Below are 7,938 nucleotides of genomic sequence, written 5' to 3' on the forward strand. Positions count from 1 at the left end.
TATTTGTTTTAAAAATTTGGTTATCATAATTTTAACTTTTTTAAAAAAAACTACTTTTTAGTTCGAAATTTTTATATTTTTTTTAACAAGGGTACTAAACTCTTTATGGTACTTAAAAATTCAATTAAAACTCATTATTAACTTAGTTTATTAATATTGTTATTAGTTAATTCATTGAAGAGTGATTAGAAATCTTTAAAAATAGAATCAGAGCTTATTGTATATTTCAACTTGTTTTATTTGATTTAATTTTCTTAAATTACTGTTTTCTCACAACGACATTTTTTAGCACAGTGCGATAAATAACTTGGGAACTACTTGTTATGGTGCTTTAAAACTTTGTACAGTTGTAAAAATATATGTGATAAACTCATTGTGGCAGTATATTTATTTGAAATTTTTTTTAATGTTTTATGCAATTTTTAATGCTGTATGAAAAAATCAATACTGTTTGGTTAAAAAAACTATTTTAGAATTTTGACCATACTATCACCAGAGTTAGTAAGCTTTTTTATTTTAATTATTACACAAAAATTTATTTGTTCATTATCTCAAAATGATGTACCGACGACATATTCTAAATATTATTTTAAATTATAGTATTACACTGTATCAATTTATTATTTTAGGTTGCGTATTAAATTCAGTTAATAAATTTTAAAACAATTAGTACAAATTTATTTCTTCTTAAACTTAAAGAAGAAAATCGCTTATTCTCAAGACATAACATTAAGGGAGGTCGGCCTAATTTAAACAGAAACCTATGGGAAAACCAATTCTAAACAACGTTTTATTATTATTAAAATTTTTTGTTTACATCTATGTTGCAATATTTGTTTTCTTTTGAAGTTCAACGGGTTTAATAATATAAAAATAATATTAAATAATAAATGAAGACCTCAGTAGAAAAACCGGCGTTGTCACATTTAAAAAGTATTAAGAAAGTATTTGTTGATCATTAATAAATGTCTTTATTTAAAGCAAAGAAAAAAAATTTTTTGTATAAAAAATTACAAAATGTTTTGTTTTGAATAAATTTTAAATAAAATAATTATAATATAAATTTTTTTAAATTGCTTAGTTTCATTTGCTTAAAATAAAGACTTTTATTAATGATCAATAAATACTTTCTTAATACTTTTTAAATGTGACAACGCCGGTTTTTCCACTGAGGTCTTCAAATAAAAATGATATAAAATATTCTTCAACAAACTTTTATTTTTTTATTCTACTTTTTTAATCTAAAAGAAATTAAAAAAAAAAAAGAAAAAAAAAAAAGAAAGAAAGATTGCATTGTTTGATATTATTCATATATCATGGCACTATGATATATGAATAATATCAAACAGAAATGATATATCGTATAATATTTTTAATACAAATGATGAAAAAAGCAATAGTTAAAATAACTATATTATAGTCAATAATAATAATTTATAAAATATTTATATAAATAAGGTAACAACAGTGAAAAATAATCATAATAATATTAATAAAATATAAAAAAGTTAAATAAATATAACAATTGTTACAATAATAAATATAACAGTAAAAAAAAAATAACATTGAAGCTATTAATAACTTAATAATAATATTAATAACTTAATAATAATATTAATAACTTAATAATAATATTAATAACTTAATAATAATAATAATAATAATAATGAAGCTATTAATAGCTTCATTATTATTTTTTTTTAATGTTATATTTATTATTGTAACAATTGTAAAAATAAAATTACTTTTTATTTCCATTGTTTTTATAGTAGTAATTACTACTATAGAAACAATGGAAATTTATATAAATTAAATTATAATATTATAATTATTAAATTATAAAACAATTAAATTATATATAAAATTATTATATATAAATTATTTATATTATTTAAGTTATTATATTTATTATAATTATATATAAATTATTATTTAAATTATTATATATAAATTATATATAAATTATTTTTATATAAAATTATATATAATAAATTATATATAAAAATAAAAAGTAATTTTAATTTTTTTCCTTATTGAGCTACATGCATCAACTATCTTATAGCCAGCTGTACATACATCAACTATCTTATAGCCAGCTGCTGCAATCGAGTGCTGTTACAACAACTGAGGGTCTGACACGGGACATCAATGGCACCATTTTTTTTAAATTATTGAAAAAATGAAAAAAAATTCAAGACTTATAACTACATGCTGGTGTCTTTCATCTACTCCATGCAAGGTGACGGAGAGAACTATCATAGATTGGATCATGAAACACTATGCACATTCTAATATCAAAGTCTTAACATGGATTTATACATCACAAAAATCGCTTACAAACCTGATTGAATCCCGTTACATTTTAACGGAAGCAGTCTGATTATGAAAAACTGCAAGCGGACACCGACAGCGCTGTAAACTGACCTCAAAACTGCTTTGTGAATTTCAATATCGAGAAGTGCAAAGTAATACAAATTGGTTGTCGCAAAAACTAATTAATGATAAAATGGTTGACATTGACGCTAACGGACGAAATCTAGTTTCAACATGTATTGAGCGTGACCATGGAGTACTAATATCTAACAACCTCAAATTACAAGTAGAACCAGAAACTTTGGTTAGCAATCGAATGCATGGTTGTCTCAAGAAGTCATTTCGGTATCAGAGCTCTTTAGCTATGGAAAAAAAATATTGCCAGCTGTACATTAAACAGCATCTAGAGTTTTGTATTTGTAATTTTTTCTACTTAAACGTGTCCAACAACGCGCAATATTGTTAGTTAAACATTTTAGCTATGATAAAAAATTAAAAAAAACAAAAACCTCGGCTTAACTACACTCGAAGAACGTATGACCCTATACTGTAATAAAAAATTGCTTATCACTTATAACTAAAATCAGGACTGTCAAAACTGTTTCTTTAAGACTCTCATTCATCTAGTTGAAAGCAGGGCCTGAGCGAGTAGGTTTCAGGTGGGGAGGGGTTGCCACTACAACTTTTGCCGACAAAAAAAAAAGGTCCTCGTTTTTTAAAATTTGCCAACTGCCTTATCGACATTTGCCGACAGTCAAAACATTAAGAGTAGTAGTTACAATGATTTAAGTATTTCTGGTCCAGAACACATATATGCGTATATATATGCATTAATCATCTTAAACTACTTTTTCATCTTAAACATATATAATGTGTATATGTGTAACATATATAGTGTCTATGTTGTAAGGTGATTAAACATATATAGTGTCTATGATGTAAGACGATTAAACATATATAGTGTCTATGATGTAAGATGATTAAACATATATATTGTCTATGATGTAAGATGATTTAAGTCAAAAAAATACAAAGTTTAAAAACTACGAACGTAATGATTTTAATAACAATTATATTACATATAAACAATTTTTTTGACGTCACGACGCTTTTTCCAATATGATTTTTCTTTAGTTATTAAAAAAGACATTTTAAAAACTATTAAATGACTTTTGATGCCTGAATATAGAGAAATTGTATATTTAAAATGATACATAATGTAATTTTATTATTTAAAAACACTGATCATTTATCCTTTATTATTAAAAAATTCAACGCATTTTAAAGAGAAAACAATATAAATGGTTAAGATAGTATAAAGTACAGCTAAAATTACGCGTAGCAAAGCCTATGATTTAAACGAAAAAAATTGATTTTTAACTGAAAAAAAAAAAGATATTCAAATGTAACAACTTAAGTTATATTGATTTTGAATACGTTTGCATCATTTGAATCATTTGCAAAAGAACAAAAATATTATGTTTAAAAAACGTTTAAATGTAGTTTTAAATTAAAAAATAATTTAAATGTAATTATGAAGTTTTTAAAGTAATTGAGTTAGGGTTAAGTTACTTTGTATATGTCAGAAAATAAAATAAAAATCTTTGTAGTTTTCATTATTACGTTTATTTTAACTTTTAAAGGCTAATCATAAAAATCATATTTAATTATAATTAATAACATTCTCTTTAATAATTACAAATCATTAAAGGAGTGTAAAATTTACAAAAAAAAACCTATTTACTCAAAAAAAAAAAATGTTTCCCAAAGAGCCATTGTCTGAGAAATCTAGGTAAAATAAGCAAGTTCTGGAAGTGATGTCTTCAAATTGTCCTTATTTTCAGATATTTTGTAAAAGACAATTAAAGTAGACTACTGGTAAATTTTTTTTCAAAAACCTCGATTTATTTCGGAGATATTGGGTCCCAAAATTTGGCCCATTTTAAGAAAATATTTGCGCAGGGAGTGCAATTGCTACTTTGAGAAGCAATTTTAGCAACATGAATATGACAGAAACATTTCTTTTTAATTTTTTTGTCAATATGGGTAGATTTCTATAATAAAAGTAAAAATTTAACATGGTTACATTTTTGGTTGTCTAGAAATCATGGTCCGAAACCACTAAATTTGAAATTTTACCCTAAATTTGAGCTCTAATATCTCTTAAGGCCATTACTTGCACGTAGTTTTCTTTGGTGTTTTTGAAAGACACTAAGACATACATTTATTACATGGAACAAAAATTATGAGTATGCAAGGATCTGGGAAGGAGTAATCTGTCAAAAATCACTTTTTGCGTTCAACGCGTTTTGATAGATAACCCATAACAACCGTGGCCTTAGGTCTGCTATGAACAGAATAAGTTAGTTTCCTTAAACAGGCATCTTCCAATATCTGAAAAAAAATCCATGTGCTCGGATGATTAAAAGCCAACAGAAGTCCTAGAAGTTGCCTTATTTCGCCAATGTTTTAACTAAAAAATACCCTAGCAACGGTACAGATATGCTTAGCAACATGTTCTATAAAGCCTTAATAATCAGTTGTGCAATTAGAAATTTTAATTTAAGAAATTTTTTCATTGGAACAGTACCAGAGTACTTGATAAAAACTATTTTTTTAACTTTGTCAATGAAAGAAAAAAGCGTTAAACTTCAAGATCAACGTTTTTTCCGTTTAAAATTGAAGAGAAATGCAGCTTTCTACGAGTTATAAACAAGAAAAAATTTTAAGTTTATTAATGGCCAATTTGAATTTGCATGTTGTCAATATCATCTTTTGAGAGTGAATAATCTACTCTTTGATCAATTGGTGTTGGTGCATCAATCTTACAAACAATGTCAGTAGATGAATATTGGAAAATATTTTCTTTGGTTGGCCACTTGAAGCAGTTCTTTCGACGGGCAGCAGAATATTCTATACAAGAAACATATATATCATTATCTTTGACCTAATGGTTGAGGTAAAGACAAAGTAACGTTTGATCATTGCTACTTCCTAAATATTCCATGAAATTAGTTAATATGGTTAATAAACTAATAATTTTGTATTTCAATGCAATAGATCTCAATGTGCAATAGATCTCAATGCAATAGATCTCAATGCAATAGATCTTAATGCAATAGATCTCAATGCACAAAAATACAATATTATATAACAATACAATCACCGATTTGAAAATCAGCTGCTAACTCTTTTGCAATCAACTGAATATCGTTGTTTAAATCATCTTCTTCGTTTTCAGGCGCATCTCTCACATCATCAGTTTCATCGATCACATTATCAGTTTCGTTAACCTCTTCACAAAAAGTGGTTATCATTTAAAAATTACACTTGAAGGATAAAGGAAATTGCAGAATATTTATCTCAAGTCCCAAGAAAAGAAACATTTTTTATCATACATACTTTGGATATTTATAAATATACAAGTTAATTTACTTGCCTAGAGAATAATGATCGAATTCGTTAAGTCGTCACATATTCACTTGGCTTTAACATTATCCTCAGCTGCTGGTGAACTTGCTCTGGATTCATTTTCTTCCCACGTTCTTCTCCAGCCATAAACATCTGCATTAGCAATGTTTTTTGGTTTAAAGAATATTTAAATACTTGTCTTTTTGGTCACGCCCATCCAATGATGTTTGTGAAGTTTTCATTCCCTTGTTTAATGACAGAATGCGATAATAGCAGGTGATCAGAAGAATTAAGGCTCGAATTTAGGTTCATTTTGTTGACATAGGAAAGTCTTGCTCTGTCTACCGTAGACTTTGCCACAGATTGAAAAGTGTTGTTTTCTGAAAGCATGTGTTCTGCTAATAATTCAATATCATAAAATGATTTAGCCCAACCAATTTGTGTACAAAACTTAAGAGTGTTAACACTTCTATCAACACGAATTGTAAAGAGTCTCATAAATATCTTCTGCAGTCAACAAATTGTTTCCAGCACCAAAAAAAACTCCTTATGACACGATTTGCTTCTGCTGACTCTCTGTCAAATTGATCTTTTCCACATGACGGTTTATTATAATCATACCTTTTAAGAAAGAATTTTTTTGCTTTGCAAACTTTGTAAAGGGCTTCTAAGTTGAAGTTGTCATGATAAGATAATGCATTATCTGACTTAGCATAAAGATTTTTTAAACAAGGAAAATCGCTTCTAACTTTGGCCAAAACAACATCAGCAAGACAGAGTACATCAATAAAGCTTTGCTGACATCTATAACAGTGAAACAGACTTTTTTTTTTCATTTGAAGAAGAAGACATCAACATGTTGAGTCATTCCTTTCTTTCCAAAATAATCGATTTCAAATTTCCAAATAAATTTCCAATATAAACTTTATTTAATTTACACCATAAGCTACATCTTGCAGCAAACCTCGAAAAAATATAAATTCCGAAAAATGTTATATTTTTTCCTTTGGCATTTGGCATATGTTTCATATGTGGCATATGCTTCTTTCTTTGGTATGGAAAATCCTCTGCTTTCTTTTTGCAACTTGCGTGCTTTTTCTATTTGATGTTTTTTGCAATCAAAGATTTTCATTAATGTTTCTTTAGTGTAAAGCAAAAGAATTTGTCCTCAATAATTGCTTTCGTGAATTCTTTTCATTATAAGCAGAAAGGGTGTTCAAAGGGATGGATCTAATTTTTGGTGCTCTTTTACCAATTTGAAATTCATGTCTTGGGTATTGACAACTGATTGGTTGCTTCCAGGCAATATCCAAAGAAAAACGATGGTATGCACATAATGAGTTGTAGTATGAAAGATAAGTTTGTAATCGGTTTTCAATCAGGTTTTTTTCATTCCACTGGTTTATCGGTGGTAGCTGTAAAACAGTAATGTTAGATTTTTTATCTATGGAGTAAGAAATCTTGTTTCTTTTAATAAAAAAGCAAATAATATTATTCATAACTTTCGAGCTTATAAATGTTATATGTTATTATTATTATAAGTTATTATTATATGTTATGTCAGCAGTCAATTCATTAACTTGAAAGATTTCATCTTTGTTCCCACACTTAAAAGGACAAAAAGAGGTTTTCTCTTTATCAAAACATGTTCATTTCTCATAGAGACTGACTTTATTCTTGCTCTATGTCATATTTTGTTTATTAACTACTTTTTATTTATTAACTAAGATTAAACAAATTTTTTACTAACAAAATTCTTCAACTGAAAACTGCATTAGTTAATATTTTGTATATTCATCAAAGCAAATGTTATGAAAGAAATTTGTGTTGTAACTCAAGTAACTCCCTGCAGTATTATCTTGTTCCACCTACAAATGTAATGAACAAAATTTTTTATCTAGTATATAAAGTAAATACAAATATATATATATATATATATATATATATATATATATATATATATATATATATATATATATAGAACAAGATAATAGGAGATGATTTCTCTCACAATTAATTTAGATTTTACATTTTGCAGTTGCATCACTGGAATCTTTTGTTAAATACTTTGTTACATTAAAAAAGTTTACAATGTAATTTTGTCAAATGCTTTTGTACATTATAAAAAAAGTGTTGAATAAAATTTTTTTGTTACAGTTCTAATTTTTATGGCTGTAAAGTAGTCGTTGCTAAGCTTATCTACACCTTTGCAAA

Source organism: Hydra vulgaris, chromosome 01, assembly GCF_038396675.1.
Source record: "Hydra vulgaris chromosome 01, alternate assembly HydraT2T_AEP".
Taxonomy (NCBI): Eukaryota; Metazoa; Cnidaria; class Hydrozoa; order Anthoathecata; family Hydridae; genus Hydra; species Hydra vulgaris.